Source organism: Mustela putorius, unplaced genomic scaffold (genome assembly GCF_011764305.1).
Source record: "Mustela putorius furo isolate JIRA1106 unplaced genomic scaffold, ASM1176430v1.1 tig00537284_pilon_pilon_pilon, whole genome shotgun sequence".
Classification (NCBI taxonomy): Eukaryota; Metazoa; Chordata; class Mammalia; order Carnivora; family Mustelidae; genus Mustela; species Mustela putorius.
This window is the reverse complement of record NW_025422422.1, coordinates 2304285-2322133: the sequence shown is the minus strand read 5'-3', so window position 1 is coordinate 2322133 and position 17849 is coordinate 2304285. Positions and strand designations below refer to the sequence as shown.

The 17849-nt window shown below is 57.3% G+C and overlaps 1 long non-coding RNA gene across 1 annotated transcript; it reads left to right on the top strand.

The window, feature by feature from the left end:
* The first annotated feature begins 4317 nt into the window (after nucleotides 1–4317).
* On the top strand, nucleotides 4318–11980 carry LOC106005202. The gene is made up of 3 exons (XR_001178413.2): nucleotides 4318–5554; nucleotides 8897–9226; nucleotides 9993–11980. It is a non-coding gene; the product is annotated as an uncharacterized LOC106005202 (long non-coding RNA).
* Nucleotides 11981–17849: the final 5869 nt, after the last annotated feature.

The window sequence follows — 17849 nt, the reverse complement described above, 5'->3', positions numbered from 1 at the left end:
TGAGGGCAACCTGGCTGATTGACTCAAAGAGACTGAGACTGGAAAGAGCTACCAGTTAGGAAACCACTGTCATTTTGATGAAGGAAGGTGAAGCAATGGGACTGTGAGGGAGAGGAAGAGTTGGGACTGGGAAGACGGAGATGCTCAGGACACCCAGGAGGTACCCAGGAGGAGAGGATACCCAGGGAGAGAGGCAGGTATATGCAATGGAAATGATGAGTTTGAAGTAGTGCCTGCAGCACGCCCAGGTAGCTGGATGACAGGTGTACCCCAGCCCTCCTACAGTCCCGATTTTCTACCCAACCATTAACCACCACCATGTAGGGATTAGCCTGGGAGCCTTGGAGAGGGATCAATGCGTAAATGGTTGCTGGCTCTTTAGATGTAGGGAGAAGGTCTTGGATCCATGAACTTAGCAGTGAGGAGTGACAGGGCATGCTGGGGCTCTCAGGAGAGGCCCAGGAGAACTGCATCCCCAAGGGGCCATGGGTGAATTAAAGCCGGAGCCACCCAGCCGGTGATATTGACAAGGGGTGCTTCCGCCCATCAGCCAAGGATGCTGAACACGAGGAGGCACCTCGATTTGAGATATATTGGGTTTGTTTGGGGTTTTTTTAAGATTTTATTTATTTATTTATTTATTTGACAGAGAGAGACACAGCAAGAGAAGGAACACAAGCAGGGGAAGTGGGAGAGGGAAAAATAGGCTTCCTGCCGAGCAGGGAGCCCAATGCGGGGCTCGTTCCCAGGACCCTGATCTGGCCAAAGGCAGACACTTAATGACTGAGCCACCTAGGCACCCCAGATATATTTGGTTTTAAATCTTCCTTTTAACCCCCATTCATTGTGACTTATTGGGGGCAGGAGGTCTGATCCAGGCTTTCCTCCAGAGGGGGTCCTGGTGTTGGTGCACGTGAGGGGCAAGGGGCAGGGCACTGCCTTCAGACCTCTCCAGGGTTCCATGTCCTTCATCAACACACTGCCTTCTGATTACGCTGTCCTTCCGCAAACACTTGATTGAATAATTCTCAGCTGAGTCACTGTTCAGTTTTCCTTCTCCCAGCAAATCAAACATACGCTGGCTTTGCCTCTTCATCATTCTGACCAAGGCCATGCCTGACCTTCTCCTGGGATGGGCATTCAGGCTTCTCTGCTCTCTCTCACCCACAGAATGCTGGGCAGTTGCAGTCATCTCAGATTCCCTGCCTTTGAGAGCACAGTAGTTTGCCCAATGCTTCTCTCCATGTGCCCACAACGAATTACCCCATCTCCTTCTCCCACGAGGCTGGCCTGCCTCCAAGCTCCCCACCCCCACAATCTAAGCCCCAGTCCCCAGGTCTGGCATTCATTAGTGTCTAGTCGAGGTCTGATTCAGACCCATCGCTCCCCAAGCAGCCCTAGCAGGCAAACAGCTCATGCTTTAGGCAACCCAGGTCTGGCCAAGGGGTTGGTCAAGTTGGATGGTCCTAGAGCACACGGGAACAGCTCTGTGGACCTCAGCCGGAGGAGGCTGAGACAGGGCCTGTAGAACAGCCCTTTCTTCTGACTCACCAGGTGATGCTGAATCCTTGAAACACATAGGAAGGCCTTTTTGCCCAGAGAGGCTTCCTGGCTCTGCCATCAGGCCCGGGACCCCTCCTTAGGGTGGGCACCCAGCGGACGCTCCTGCCTGGTCTGCGCAGACCACAGGGTGTTAATTGGCTGAGCACTGTTTTCTGGATCGTTCTATGACATGCTGGAGACAGCGGAGGACTTGAGTTCCCCAGAAGCTCCACTAGGCTTAGCTCCATTTAGCTACTGAACCTACACCTTAGTGGGCATGAGGCAATTAACCTATAGTTCAGTCCAGCGGGTCAGGGGGGAGGACAGAATGAAAAGACATTATGCAGGGGCACCTGGGTGGCTCAGTGGGTTAAGCCTTCGCCTTCGGCTCAGGCCATGATCTCAGGGTCCTAGGAGCCTGTTTCCTCCTCTCTCTGCCTGCCTCTCTGTCTACTTGTGATCTCTCTCTCTCTCTGCGTCAAATAAATTAAAAAAAAAAAAAAAAAGATGTTATACAAGTTCGTGCATCTTTGTTTTGGCCAAACCATTTTTGGCTCAGACTTCATGCAAGAAGCAGGTTTCCCACCACAAAATTCCCCAGAAACACCGAGAGGTGCCCCACAGACTGCAGTCCCCGGGCTCAGATTAAAACGAGGGCCTCCAGATCCCATCGCAGAACAGCCCGAGCGTCACAGAATTGGAGGGACGCAAATCTCCATAGAAATCAGTGGATAGAGACTTTTTCTTAACACACATCCCAGCTCGCACAAGGCGGTGTTGAACAAGGACATTTCTGACAAGAATCAGCCACCTGGATTAAGGCTTCTCGAGGACTCCTTGGTATGAAGGTAAACATCCCTCCCAGTCCCTTCCGTGTAAGCAGTGGTGCCACAGGAGTCCCTGTGCAGTGAGGGCTTCATCAGGCATTCTCAGGAAACCCACGGGCAATCAGGAAATCCGAGGGGCCCTGAGGAGCAGCCTGGGTCGCTTTCACACTTGGGAGCCTTGAAGGCCCGGGGTTCGGTACCAGCTCCCAAGGCTCAGTTCAGGATCCATTTTCCTAAGTGCTCTGGGGAGGGGGTGGGTGTGGGAAACACCTTCAGATGGGAAGATCTGCTTCCTGTTGGGATTCCCCGGTTGGTTTCCTGAGCCTCAAGGTCACCAAGCAGCTTCTGTGGCAAAAAGTCAGATGAGCCTACAGAGCAGGGGATTCTGGATTCTGGGGCCCAGGGCAAGTGGGGCCTGCCAACAGCTCTGTTTAGGAAATTGTGACACCCCCCCACCCCCCCACCGGCCTCATTCTGACTTTCTGACTGCACGGACACGTTCAGAGGTCAGGAGCCCCAGGGGTCACTTGAACAGGAAGTTCTCAGGTCACATCAAATGTTCCATGTCACAAATCCCCCATTGAACCCCTTTTCAGGAAGTCATCAGTCTGGGTGGCAGGGTGGGGGAGGGGAGGGGTAGCATAACTGTCACGAGTAGGTAGTATCTAACTGTCCCTCCTGTCTGTGCACCTGGCTGCAGGGCCGGCTCTCCACACAGCATCCACGACAGCACAGCACAGCACAGCACAGCACAGGGACAAGGCCCCTGAACTAAGACTGCCAGGAGCTGCAGCAAGAAACTGAAAACAGGGAGTCTGGCAAAGACACCCCAAGACACTGGTGTGAGAGCGTCGGACACTCCTGCGTTCAGGAGGGTGGAGACACTGAGGAGAGATGGTCTCACCCCCTTCTCTCTCTCTGTGCCCATTCCTGCTCTCTCCCCACCTCAGGGTTCTAAATCCTCCCGTTCTGTCCCCAGTCAGCTGCCCCAGCTCTGCACATCCCACGAGGCAGACAAAATTCTTTGTCCCATGGACTGAGAACTCCTCAAACCTGCACCCCACTGCCACGGGGCTTGAGGAGAATCTGTGGGTCAGTGTAAGGGTGGGTAATGGAAGACAGAGCTGCTTCGACTCACAGCCTCAGCCTTGTCCTGGAAGGCTCCTAGAAACTGCTGGAAGTTTCTAGAGTTACAGAAGGATCCTCCTAGCACTCCAGGATCCAGCTCAGTGACACCTCCTCCTGGAAGCCTGCCCTGTGAATGTGGGCAGTCTTAGAATCAGTGGGCAGCTGCTGAGAATGTAATGGAGGGAAGCAGAGGCCAAAAAAGTATGTGGGACAAGGAGGAAGGAGAGGGAGGAGAAGCCACAAGGTCCATCCGGGGCTCTTGGTCTCCAGGAGGCTGGCTCCAGGGCTGTGTGGCCCCACCTCCCAAGGATCTTTCTCCCAAGTGGCTGCCCGTGGCACAGGTGGCACTGTGAGGAGAGACAGCATGTAAGAGGGAAGACTTTCCTGGACAGGGGAAAAAAAGCATCCAGAAGGCCACAGAGAGAAACTGCCTCCCCAGAGGGGGTGGTGTTGAGTGGGCAGGGGTCACACTAACTCTGGTGTCTGAACTCCCCACCTGGGGGAACCCACAGAGCTGACCGCTTCATCCTGAACCCTACAGGAAGTCTTCCCCGAACAAGGAGGGCATGCTGGGAATCAGGGGCCACTCCTGAACCCCGACTCGCGGGAGCTCATGTCATCACCATCCCTGCATTGTCATGTCTGGGGGGCCGGGGGGGGTGGTCTGCTTTGGCCACTGTGGTGCCTGCTACAGGGAAACCATTCTTGGAGAACCAGCACCCACTTCAGCAACACCCAGAAAGACTGGAGTGCCCCACTTCCCCTGCCGGACATGGTTTCTTAGCTCCTTATTTTTTCTTATCTCTAGACCAGGCTGAGAGCCACCCCCACCCCACCCCTGGCACCCACAGCCCTCAGCAGGCTTCTCCCTCCTCCCCTTGCTCCTACAGGGCCTGGAGGCAACTCATGGTGCCAAGTGCTCAAGTCTGGTGGGTGTCTTCCCAGCAGGACCTTGGGGTCCCTAATGGCCTATTCCACTGGGGAGCCTAGGGCTGGGTTTCCTGTAGGTGCCCGTGGGAACTCAGCAATGGACTGAATCCTCAGCGGTAGCCCCTGGGGCCCCTCCCTCTCCCCGGTCCCCACACCTGCCGGCCTCAGGAATTCCTGCCTGTGGGGGCAGCCCTGCCCCAGGCTCTGCAGGCAGGAGCGTGGCTCCTTCCAGGCTGCGCAAACTCAGGGCCTGGTCTCAGCAAACGACCTGCCCAGGGAACTCTCAGCAACTTCGCACCAGTCACCGGCCAAGGCTCCTTTCTCTTCAAGGAACTGACGGCTATTCCGTGAGTCAGTAACTGGGAACAAAGGGAAAGGGTGGCCTCATGTGACAGCTACAGTCACGCGGGAAGGCGCATCTGCTTCTGCTTCTCCAGAGAGACTGTCTCCTCCGGCGGGAAGGAGGCCCCAGTCACAATCCAGGTGCCACGTGCACGCAGTGTCCCCGGCCGGGGACCCAGACGACCACCTGAACAGTGGAGAGACACTGTACTGGGAGCAACTGGCTCCCTCTTTGATGAGCCAGGCTCTCTGAACCTCTGAGCCTGTTTCAAGACTATGGCCTCAAGAACCCTAAGAATCCTCCATGCTGTGATTTCCAGAAATTCCTCTGTGTGGAGAAGCGCTGAGGGGTGGCCACGTCCTAAAGGATCCACGAGGGGTGTCCCACTCAGCACGGCCTGTCCCTCTGGCCGCAAGGAAGCTTGCAGCCCTGGCTGTGGGGTTCCAACCCTAGCTCTGCCTGTCACTGGCCCACGACCCAACTCTCTGACCATGTTTCACAGATGAGGAGACCTGAGGCCCCAGGAGGGAACGAATGTCCCCAAGATCGTGAGCCTGTCCCTGAGCCTGCTGGCCCACAGCTCTGGGCTCCTTCCCCGTCTTCCCCAGAGGACAGACTCACCCTGAAGGGTCAGCTTTCTAAAGAGGGCCAGGATGTGCAGGGGTGATCGGCGTTCAAGGCCTGGGATGATAGCAGCGCCGTTCACAGCCCGGCTGGCAAGGCAAGGCCAGTTCCTCTACCCAAGAGCGTTTATGGCTGCACGGCTGACTCCGTGGGTCTGGAGGTAGGGTGGGCGCTGGGTGGGACCACATGGCTCCAGAGGGAAACCCTGCGGCCGGCCCTGTGCCTTTCATCTCCAAATGCCGGGGCCTCCTTCCCCACATGGTGCCCAGAAGGAGCGTGGAGCTTCCCCTCCTGGAGGCGGCCCAAGGCAGGGCTGTCAGCAGGGGGTGGGCGGTTAGCCCGCGGGGTTTCGAGTGGGCTACACCTCCCCCAGCCCTTGAAGTGTGTGAGGACTTCTGCCTTCAAGGCCCTCCTCCCCGCCTTTTCAGGGTCATTCTTAGGGAGGGCTGGGGTGGCCCACGGGTGGGGGAAGGGCAGAGAAGGCAGAGCTGCGTGTGTGTAAGGGAAGTCTACTCCTCTGGGACAGGCTTGAAGCGAGTGTCTTCCTTTCTAAGGACAATCAAGGCCATGTCCACCCACCAAAGCCCCCGTCCCACAGAGCTGGACCTGTCCAGAGGGGGCGCTGTTTCTAATGTGGGCAGAGATACTCTGTCCCTGATGCCCTGAACCTGGGCTGGGAGTCGGTCCCTGGGTGGGAATTTGAGCGAGGAGCAGGGTTTGGAAGGCACGTAACAGGTGGGAGCGCAGTTAACAAAGTGGCGTCCTCTCGGGGCCAGAACTTCTTTCCCCGCATTTCAGTCTTTTCCTCCCTGCACTCTCTCCAGCAGAGCCACCCCCCCCCCCGCCCACCTCCAGGCCTCTGCGGGGAAGCCAGGGGAGAGCCAGGACCTAGGCTGGTTGTGGCTCTGACACATAGGACCTTCGCTAGAAGCCTCCATAGAACAGACACCCACGCAACCAGCCCTTTGGCTCAAGCGATCACTAGGGGCCCGTGCCCATGACCCCTGCCGCGCCTCCTTCCGCACCTCGCCAAGCTCGCCAGCGCAGGCCCAGGGGGCCCCGTCCAGCACAAGCGAAGGAAGGGGTGGGGAGCCAGTCCTCCAGGCTCAGCCTCGGTCCCTAACCCCCCTCCCCCGATCTCAGCAGGGCGGGCAGAGCCCAGGTGTTTCCCATTAAGGCTTTTATTCCGGGTTCTCAGGCTCTGGCTGAAGCAGGCTGAAGGAGCTCCCCACTCCGCCACGCCCCCCACCCCAGGCTGTGCCAACACAGCAGGGCCCGTCTCCCACCACCTAGCCCTTTGGGGGCAGCCTCTCACAATCCCCGGGGGGGTCACCCAGGGCCCCCATCTCCAGGCTCCGGGCCCATTCCTCCCATCCGTCCTTCACATAGCAGCAGCCAGAGCTAATTATCCCCTGCACCCACCAAAGGCTGCCGTGTGTGTGTGTGTGTGTGTGTGTGTGTGTGTGTGTGTGTGTGTGTGTTAACAACTGGCTCTGGTCTGTAGCACTGACCAGGTCCCCCGGTGTAAATATTCCCACCCCAGCTGATTTCAAAGTAACAGCATAAGGTCGCCGAACTCATGCCCCATCAGCGCTCACACAAGCCAGGAGTTGTTAACCTCAGCACACCGTCATCTCTACCCCTTTCCCCTTGACCCAGGGTGCAAAGTCCTCCTCTCCCGGCCCCCGTCGTCCCTCCGGCTCATCTCTCACTGCTTTCCCACACCCCACGAAGACACTGAACGCGGGAGGGCACCTGTAGGTCCCCGAGTGCGCCCTGCACTCGCCAGAAACACCGTCTCCTGTGTGGCCTGGCCAGCTCCTTTGTTAATACCCAAAGCAGATGTTCCCTCCTCTAGGCTATCTTCTCTAACTCCCCAAGCCCGATTAGTGTCCTTCCTCTGTGACCCTAGAACAACTGCCCTTGGACATCTATAGTATTTAATAAAGCATGCCCGTCCTTGTCACAGAACTGATGGCTCTGCAGAGGCCAGTGCCATGTTCTGGGGTCTCTGGGTCTCAGCCCCTAATCCAGAGGAGGCCTCAAGACGGAGCTGAGGCAGTGAGAGGCACGGAGTAGCAAGCTTGGGGCCCAGGGTTCCATGGGAGGAGCTACCCGGGGACCCAAGGTCCTCCCTGGGATCCTTCCTAGCTGAGCCCACTGCCGCCTTCTTGGCCAGCTTTCTAGTAGAGCCGTCAGAGAGGGACAGGGGACACGGCCCATATTGGAGGAAGGGGCGCCCTCCCCACTCCTGGGTCTGAGAGTCACCAGGTGCCAGCCCCAGCCTGCCCTCCTCCGGCACGGAGGGACACAGTTGGCGGGTGCTGGGGCCCAAGTGACCTGCCGTCCCTCCCAGTTGTTTGTATCGTGGTGACCATGGTTTCCTGCAGGGCGGGCTATCATTATTGACTTTGGCACCAGCATCCAGGCATTTTGGGGAGGCCACCCTTTCCCGTGCCTGGGAATAGCCTCGGGGGTGGCTGGGGCAGCCCGGGGCCTGGAAGAGCCCCACCTACCCAGTGCTGCCCAGGTGGTCCTTTGTGAGCAGAATGGGAGAGATTGGAAGCAGCAGTGGCACGGGGAGGGCTCTCAGCTTCCAAGGGAAAAAGACCTGAATTTGCAGGTCAGCGTGGACGCTCAGTAGCTCTACAAAGCCCCGATGTGGAACCTTGATTTCCTCATCTGTGAAATGTAGTTATGCCTGCCTTTCAGGGCTTTTGTGAACGTCAGAGTAACATCCACTGTGTATGGAGTCGTTGCAAAGTATCCACAGCAAAACCCACTCACATTACTCACATTATCTGTGTGATTCCCCCCAGAGCCCTACAGCAGCAGACCTGTTAGCCCCATTTCACAGATGAGAAAACAGATTCCGAGGAGTTTATAGTCACACAGCAAGTGAGGTCTAACACCAAAGCTTCTGCTCCCACCGCTATGCTACCTTGTGTCCCTATCACATTTGAGGGCCTGTGGGTGTGTGGGGCCTGGCACCTTCTAGGCCCATGATAGGTGGTAGCTCTTATTAATAATTACCCCAAATCCTACTGTCCCGAGATGGAATTTCTTAAAAATCTCTCTCAAAGTTTTACCTGAACCTGAAGGTAAGCACTTGTGCTCCTGGGCTTCAGATGAGGAAAACAGAGACCCAAGGCTGTGTGGGCTTCTCCGCAGTCCCATGGCGAGTTCCCGAAGACCTGGGCTGAGCACCAGGTCCAAGGCTCGGGCCTGTGCTCTGCAGGGGAAGGGCTGGCGAGCGGCTCCTGGGAGAAGCCTGGTGTGTCCGCGCGTGCTGGCTGGGAGGGAGGCTGGAAAGACAGGGCTGAAGAGGGCTGGCTGTTGGGCCAGGGACGGAGAGCGGGCAGACAGGCCGGCCCCCCACCTCCTCCACCACCCTCTCCTCTGCCCCTATCTTGGGCCACATAACTGAGTTGGGATGGGGATGGGGAGGCATGGGGCACCTGAAACTCCAGCCCTGGGACCTTGTGCGTGTCTCTCTTTCCAGACCTGCGTCCCCACCTGGGTAATGGGAATGATGATAACACCAGCACCGGCGCCCAGTCCCAGGACGTCCGGAGAACGTGAGAGGCTGATGGTGGTGCCTGGCCTGGCCCCGTGGGTGGGAGCCCAGCTCCGGGAGGGGGCTGGGGCGGGGCTGAGAGCCTGCACTGAGCCGCAGGGGCAGGACACATCTCCGGGATGGGGATGGCTCAGCCCACATTGCCCACAGCGACACACCCGCTCGGCGGCGTCTGCACTCTGGAGCCTGACAGCGGCTTGTCTGTCCCACCAGGAGAAGAGACTTCCCTAATGGCTTCCAGCGGTAGCACATTGGGTTCGTATGGCAAAACATCCTAATTTAAAAGGAGAAAAAGGGGGCACCTGTGTGGCTCAGTGTGTTTAAGTGTCTGCCTTCGGCTCAGGTCATGATCCTGGGGTCCTGTGATCGAGTCCCACATTGGGCTCCCTGCTCAGAAGGAAGCCTGCTTCTCCCTCCCCAGCTCCCCCTGCTTGGGTTCCCTCTCTTGCTGTGGCTCTCTCTGTCAAATAAACAAATAAAATATTTTTTAAAAAGGAGAGAGAGAAAAGTATATAAACATTTCATATAGCCTTGAGGACCCATTGTACAGAGAAAAGCAGTTGATAAAAATTCTTCCTCCTTCTGCAGACTATGGACAGCCGGCCAGTAGTGGGCCTGGAGCAAAGCCTCAGCTTCTTCTCTGGTTTGGCAATAGCCAGGCTGGACCCACCCCAGGGGCGCGGCAGCTTCTGCACTGGGGACCCCTGGGGCCTGGTGTAGACCTTCTGCCCCTGACCCTTAGGCTGCAGGGACACCCCCCCTCCTAGGAAGGTAACTCCCAGGGTCTGCCTCATCAAAGCCCCTGGGCCTGGTTAGCACCAGGTCTGGTCACCCTGCTCTGCAAGGGCTCTGGAAGGTGTGAGGGGTGATCTCACCCTGTCTATGTCCTAGGAGATGGGGAGACGGTGTCCAGAGGGAGAGAACACTGGCTGGGGATGTCCACGCTGGGGCCCCGGATGCCCTGCTAGTCCGCGGTGCTGCCCGGGTTTAACTACAGCATCTGTTACTTACCACAAGGCAGCAGCAGACCAAATGCCGTTTACCTAGTACCTCACGGAGTCCTCGGGACGCCCCATGGAGGAGATCACGTGACTGGCAGACAGAACCACCAGGATTCTAAGGCCAAGCCTCTGGTTCCAGTCTTCCCCTCAACCACCATGCTCTTCTGCCTTCTCCCTGAGCTGTGGAGGGATGACCACCTCTCCTGTGCCCCCACAGCACCTTCACCCTTCACTTCGGGTGTTAACAGGAGCCCTGGGAGTCCCCATCCTGAGAAGCCCTCACACCTGGGGCTGGTGCAGCAGGCGTGCCAGCCAGTGTGGGTCCTGGCCGGTCTGGCCTAGGAAGGGCTCTACAGACCCAGGATTGAAGATGTTCCCCTGCCAAGGTCTCTGGGGTCCAGACCTCCCATTCCGGGTGAGGGGGAGGCCCTGAGGCAGCCCAAGGACACCACGCAGGCTTCCTCTGAGGCTTACACAGGCCCTCATGCTTGCTTGCCTCCCGGATCTGCAGAATATAGCATTTTGCTGTTTATAAGGGTGAGAGGCCCCAATCGGGCTTGCCCCTGTGGTTGTGCAGCCTTAGCCTGGGTCAACGGACCAGGAGGGGCCAATATCCTGATTTCCAAGTTCAAGGTTCATGGGCCTGGAGGAAAAGGCTCTTGCTCTTATAGTCTGCTGAGCCAAGCCCCAAATGGACAGTCTTTTTTAATTCACCAGAGGTGCTGCATGGGCTCAGCGTGAGCCTGCTCAAAGGAGGGGGGACAGTTCCTCCAAGAGCCCTGGAGCAGGCCTCCTGTCTTGCCCTCTGGCCCGGGTCTCTCTCCTCCCCAGGGGCCTGTAAGTTTCCGCAGGCTCTCACTGATCTCTCCTTCAGGCAACAGGGACCGTGCCTTCGGGTCTGAAATCAGGACTTGAACTCGGACAAAGGCAGTATTGATGTATGAATCTAGAAATAAGGAAATCCTCACAGTTGGAGAGCATGTGGTTCATTCTAGTTTGGGGCGATTCTGAGTAAAGTCACCATATCCGTACCACGGAATACAACTCAGCAATAAAAAGCAGCGCACTCCTGATACACCAGCAGCTTGGCTGGGGGCTCAAAGGCAGTCTCCGAAATGAAAGAAGCTGGCTCAAAAAGCTTCATGCTATACGATTCCGTTCCTAAGACATCTGGGAAAGGCAAAATTCCCGGGACAGAAAACAGATCAGTGGTCGCCAAGGGGCCAGGCGCCGAGGAGGCTCTGGGCGACAGAGGGGTACCGGGGATTTTTCAGGGTGCTGAAGCTGTTCTGGGCTGTACTGGGGAGGGCAGTACACGGCAGTCCGCGTTTGTCAAAGAATTGTACGACAATCAGAACAGGTTTTCCTGTATGTAAAATAGATCTCAATTTTAAAAATTAAAAAAAAAAAAAAAAACAGGAAGAAAATTACATTTCCTTTTCTGTCCCTTTCCATTCATTTTGACCTCCACATAAATTTGAGTAACAACGAATTTGAATTAGTGGATATTTCCAACGTGCCTCCTGCGGGCCAGGCCCTCTGCTCTGCCCACAGAAGGGAGCCGCACCCAGAAGCCTGCACTCACTTGGGGACCTCCCCACCCCTGCTCCTCCTCAGCTCGTGTCTCCTCCCACACCTCCCAACATGCGTGTTGAGGCCCAGTGCACCCCTATTTCCCTCTTAGGGGACTCTGGATGGCTTCAGCCTCATGCTGACTGATGGGTCAGTCGGTAACTGTGCTGAAATACTGGAATTTCCGAGACATTTCCATGGTTTATGGGACCATAATATTTGAAGTGGGAACCTGGGAATCATCCTTGACATGTCGCTTCTCCTTGTCACCCCATGCCTCCCATGGCCCACACAGTCAGGGAAGGAGGGGCGCAAACTAGCGGGCAGGGGGCTCAGGCCTACATGGTGGCTTATCGATATGAAACCTACCTATGTCACAACTTTGGAGGAGGGCAGTTGGCAATGTTGGGTTTTTTTTTTACTGACCCCCAAAGTGCCCTGAATTGTTGTGCAAAAAAAAAAAAAAAAAAAAAAAATCAATCCACTGGCTCGTCCTGTGGATCTTCCTGTCTGAAGGTCTTCACACCTCCCCTCCCCAAGAGCACCGTTCACTCCAGGCCGTGTACCTCTCACAGGGACCCCTGCGCAGGCCTCCCAGCTGGCCACACCCTCATCCCCCTTTTCCTGCAGCCAGAGGGACCCCAGAACCTGACAGGCTGCTCCCTCGAAATCACCAGTACCCCAGGAGCCCACGCCAACCCACTAGGAAAAGACAAAAGGCCCATTAGAAAAACAGGCCAAAACACATGAAGAAGCAGTTGCTCTATGAAAAAAGAAAGGTGAACAGCAAAAACCTATTCAAAGAATTAAAGAAATGAAATCAAAACCACCCTGCGACACGGTCTACGTCCCCCAGCTCCTGGGGAAAGGAAGATGGAACCCATGGCTGGTGTGCGTGGTGACCCGTAAGGGGGTGTCCGGCGTCTCTCACATGCCGTCTGGGTGTGGCGACAGCCGTGGCCCAGTGGTGACATTTTGGAGGGTCACCGTGAGGGACACCTCCTTCCATCCAGAACCCAGTGCTCTAAAGAGGCCTGTGGTGTGTACTTGAGATGGTGTCCTCGGTCCATGTCCCCTGCCGTGTGTGGGAGGTGCCTGCCGGGGCGGCTTCCCCCTCCGTCAGCCGGAGCAGAGCCCGCAAATAAGATGCCCACCAAGAGGGGAGAGTTGAGTCGGTCATGTTCTGTCCAGACAACAAAATGCTCCCCAGACGTTAACAAGAAAGAAGTAGGGCCCAGATGACTCTGGTCAGGGAAAGGAGCTGCCCATCTCCCCAGTGAGAGCCTTTCTGTCGCTTGCAACTCTTGAAAGCGTGGGCTTATCCTCACAAGGCTATGCATGGAAAAACGTCTGGAGGCACGCACCAAAACCCCTGTGAAATGAAATTGCCTTTGGCGAGGGAGACAGGTGGGGAGAAGGAGGCTTTCCCTTCTCCTAGTGTGCTTTGCTGTTCTGCCTGGATTTCTAATCGTGGGCACAGAGCACTTTGATTTTTTAAAAATGTCATCGGGAAGTATCTGCGGGGTGGGATATGAGGCCAATTGGTTTTCTTCTTTGTACTTTTCTATATCAAAAAGAATCAAAATCAATGTGTTTAAATGTTGCAAAACAAACAAAAACTTTCGCTGCCCTGGGGATAAAGTCCATGCTCCTGAGCTCGCCCTGGGAGGTCCTTCGGCGTCAGCGGCTGCTTCCTCTCCAGTCTCCAGACTCCTGGGTCCCTGCCACGGCCAACCCCAACTGCTCTCCACACCCCAGAGCCCCTTGCTCTCTCTTAACGCTGGGCCTTTGGCCGTGCTGTTCCCTCTACCTGGAACGCTCGGCCCCTCTGATTGCCTCTCCCTCTCGCCTTCCTCCTCCTCCAGCCTGGCGCCAGGCGCCTGCCCACCCTCCCCCCACTGGCAGCGTGGCCCTGCCTGGCCTGGCCTGGCCCGCTCCCCAGCACCCTGGCGTCAGCGCTGTCCACCCAGCGCTCCCATCAGGCGGGGAAGGCCTTTCTGCCGGCCGCATTTCCTCACCCTGACCTGGAAGGTGGGGACAGGGCCCGTGTCACCGACAGCGACCAGGGCCCAGCACTGTGCCTGGCACACAGGACACTTCAGGAACTGTTGCGGGCGGATCGGACAGGTGACCGCCGGAGGGGAAGGAACACACAACACTGACAGCCCCCAGGCTCATCCACCCCCACCCCCGGCCGGCCTAGCTGCGGGGTGGGGTCCCGGGGCCTCGGGGTCCCCTGATGCAGTCTGCAGGGGCAGACGGAGCCACCCGCAGCAGCGCCGCCCGCCCGCTCCACGCTGGCTTCTATTTCCTCTCCGGCGGGTGCCAAGGCCCTGAACAAATATTTTCCTGGAGTGGAGGAGCGGCTTAGCTCCCAGCCCTGAGTGCTGGAAACCCCGCTGGGTCGGGCAGCTTCCAGGAACCCAAGGAGGAGTGGGGTCTGGCCGCAGCTAGGGGAGGGGAGGGTCCTCGGGGCGGCCCTCTGTGCCCGGTGCCCGCCCTCCAGGCCGGCGTCGGACAGGTCACTCCACCAGCCCGTCGCGAGCCCCCCCCCCGCTCCCCCCACCCCCGTCCCTCCTCACCCCCGGGTAGCAGCCTACTTGCTCTGTGCCGCTCAGGACTGGGGAAGGCTTTTGCCCTGGGCCTCTCTGCCCATAAATTAGAATCCTCTGGGATCCTGAAGAAAACGTGGGCCATGTGGGCCTCCCTCGTTTTTGCTGAAAAAGCTACAGTGGGGTTTAAAGGAACTAATTAGAATCTCAGAAGCCCCTTTTAAAAAGCTCCCCCCTCCCCCCGCCACCCGCTTTAACTCTCTTATTGTAGAATAACATACAGAGTGCACTGGTCTGGTGTAGAGCCGGACGGTTTCCGTGCAGACGCAGACACCCTTGTAATCACCACCTACATCAAGCCAAAGAAACTGCCAGAGAAGGTTCCTTCATGTCCCCGCCTTGCCAACCGCACAGCCCCAGCAGGGGCACCCCTGGCTTCTGTCAACATCAATCAGCTCTGGGGCGCCTGGGTGGCTCAGTGGGTTAAGCCTCTGCCCTCCACTGGGGTCATGGTCTCAGGGTCCTGGGATCCAGCCGGCATTGGGCTCTCTGCTCAGCAGGGAACCTGCTTCCCGCCAACCAACTCTGCCTACTTGTAATCTCTCTCTCTGTCAAATAAATAAATAAAATCCTTAAAAAAAAAAAAAATCGATCAGTTTTGCCTATTCCTGAGCTTTCTCCCAATGGAGTCATGTGATAGGTGCTCTTTGGCGTCTAGTTCCTGGAGCTTTATATATTGCCTGTGATATTCATCTCTGTTGTATGTGAAACTGTAGTGTGTCCTTTTTGACTGCTGAGTAGCACTCCGTAGTATGAATGAATCTGTTGCTTCCCCCATTGTCCTGTTCGGGGGTTGTGTCCAGGCTTGGGCTGTGCTGAATGAAGATTCCAGCACACACACGCTCTCATTCCGCTTGGATTATTTGGAAAGCATATGTGTGTCTTCAATAGATACGGCTCCAGCATGCCCTCATCCATCGACACACTCCTCCCCACGCCCTCTGCAAACTATCGTCCACCTCTAATGCCAGCCTTTGTGGGGGGTGTGGTAGCGCCCAACTTTCAGAGCAAGACAGCAGCACCAGGCGGCTACAGTGAGCATCCCAAAGGCCAAGACTCTCGATGTGTGCCGAGCGCATGCGTCACGCTGGGTCTTAGCAAAGCGCCTGCCCTCGAGAGCCACCCAGGGGAGCAGAAAGCCACTGTGGAAGCAAACACCTCAGGGACACCGGGAGAGGTGCCAGAAGTGAAGGGCCATAGAGGACACAGGGCCCCTCCCTTGAGCTGTGAGCCCAGCCTTGAAGTGAAGCGGGTGATAGCCCAGCCAAGGGCCCCGTTTGGGGGTGTGTTCACACTCATACGCACATTCTGCGAGTGGGTGTAGAGCTGGCAAGGCTCAAAGACAGCACTGGGTGACAGGACAGGGTGCAATGGTGTTCGGGAGTGGGAGGAAGCGCGAAAGCCAGGTAAGGGCTGTGCCCATGGGCAGGCAGAGCCAGCAGGATCCCAAGTCCCTTTAGGGTCCCTTGGCTCAGGGCCCTCTCCTCCAGCTCCTGCAACTCAAGGAACCAGCACTTGCCTCTTCCAGGGCAGCCCACCCGCCTTGCTCCTCTATCTTGCCCTCCAGGCTGGAGAGATGGGGGATGGGGTAGGATTGATGGGGAGAGAAGACGGGGATCCCTCAGAGGTGGGAGCACAGCCCCACACTCCTCTCTGCACGGGAGCCCTCTGCAGACCCATTTAAAAGAAGGCTTTTCCCCCAGCTGCTGCTTGGGGTCCCCCTACCAACAAGCCTAGCCTAGGAGGGGGCATGAGACCAGTGGGACTACTGTCCCTTCTGCTGCCCGTTACCCTGCCCCCATCCCATGATGGGCCAGCCCAGAGGACAACCTCAGGCTCCACTGGAGAAGTGCACCCGGGGGAGGGCAAGGCGAGGCCCAGTGAAGTGGGGACAGGCCTCACAGGTTCTGCCACTTCTACTCCAAACCAGGTTTCAAAGTCAGCCCCTCCTCCCCATCTCTCTACTGGCCTGGGCCTCGGCCCCACATGCCTGTGCAATTCCCAGAGCTGCTCCTCAGAGATGCTCAGAGAAGCTGCAGGTGACTCTCCCCACACCTCTCTCCATACCGAGTCTCCCGAGTCCCTACTTTTGCCAAAGCCTTGCCTTCTGCCTGGAATGCCTCCCCTCATCCCACGGTCTTCAAGACCCCGTTCCAGGGCACCTCCCCTGATCCTGACGCCATGCTGGGTTGGGTGCCCCCCCCAGCAGCCCACAACGGCGCCCCTGGACCGTGACACCCCTGAGAGCAATGCTGTGCATCTTTGTTCTGGAAATGAAAGCACAGGATGAGCCTGGGAGCCAGAACCAAACCTGAGAGGCAAGCTAGGCAGAAAGTGCCATTTAAAGCAGAAACTGGCTTAAACCAAGAAGGAAACACCACCAATAGAAGAGAAGACAGCTCATTAGTTTAGAAAAAGCTCGAAAGCACTCTCGGCAAAAAATTCCACGAGTGCCCCACCCCCACACAACGCAGGGACACGTGACCAGGTGCACACGGGCACATGATGAAAAGGTGAGGAGAAAAGGAAATAGCGCTCCATTGCTCCATTCCCAGGAGCGGGGAGGGAGAGTCACGGGAAAGCAGAAGATAGGGGAGAAGCAGGTCAAGGTCGTGGGGAGTAGGGCAGCAAGCCGAGGCCTGAGAAGGGAGCGGCAGAGAAATTCCTTGAAGTTCGGGGGCCTGAGGCACGTGGAGATGCTGTGTAACCCCCTCACACTGCAGCTTTCTCCCTGCTAGGCTCCTCAGTGGAGCCAGTTTTATGGCCCCTTCCTGTAGGGGCAGTGCCCTCCGTTGGGGGGGGCGGGACTCCAGCGGGGGCTCAGATCAGGAGGGGCACTTAGCAGAGCAAGAGAAGCTGTGGGTAGTGGCACAGCTTCGCCCTTTGTAGAGGAAGGGAGCAGGTGGCCTGGACACTGGGTCTTGGAACCTTGCAGGTCCCATGCGGAAGGGCCATCAACCCTCCTGGGTCCTAGTGCCGCCCTCTGGGGGTACACGGCCAGGGTGGGCTCAGGGGCCAAGCGGCCTGCTTCCAAAGCCCAGCTCCCCTGCCCACGGGCACGCGACTGTGGGCAAGCGGCTTCCTCTCTGGGCCAGTTTTTGTCTGTGAAGTGGTCATAGCAACAGTGGCGCCGTCTCTGAGACGGGTTAGAAGTCCGTAGTGGAGGAAATGGGAGATAATGGTGGGGTGGGGGCGGTGTCCAGCAGCGTCTGGCCCACAGTGAGCTCAGTCAGAGTAGGAAGTTGCCTGTTCTGCAACTGAGGCCTCAACGTCCAGACCAATGGACATTCAGGGTTTTCGATGCTGAACCAGCGAGTGAGCTAAGGGTTTTGTCTCCGCCTCCAAACCCTTCAAGTGCATTGTCAGGGAAAGTCCAATTCACTCTGCAAAGCAGCCCGGAGCCTGCTCTCCCCACCCCACCCACTGATGGCAGGGCCCTGGAGGGAATGGTCCCTCCTGCCCTGCGCTCCGAGAACACACCGGGGGTGCCCGCCAGCACCCAGGACTAGAGGGGCAGATGACAAGGGCCATAGGCAGAGAGATCTGCCACAGAGGGACAGCTGGGGGGCATCAGCTTGGATGGGACCGAGTAAGGGGAGGGCAGCCAGATGCCCTTACAACACCAGGGCTCCCACAATGCACTGCACATTTTTAAACTTCGGGTAGGTAGAGAGCCCTCACATCCACAAGGTA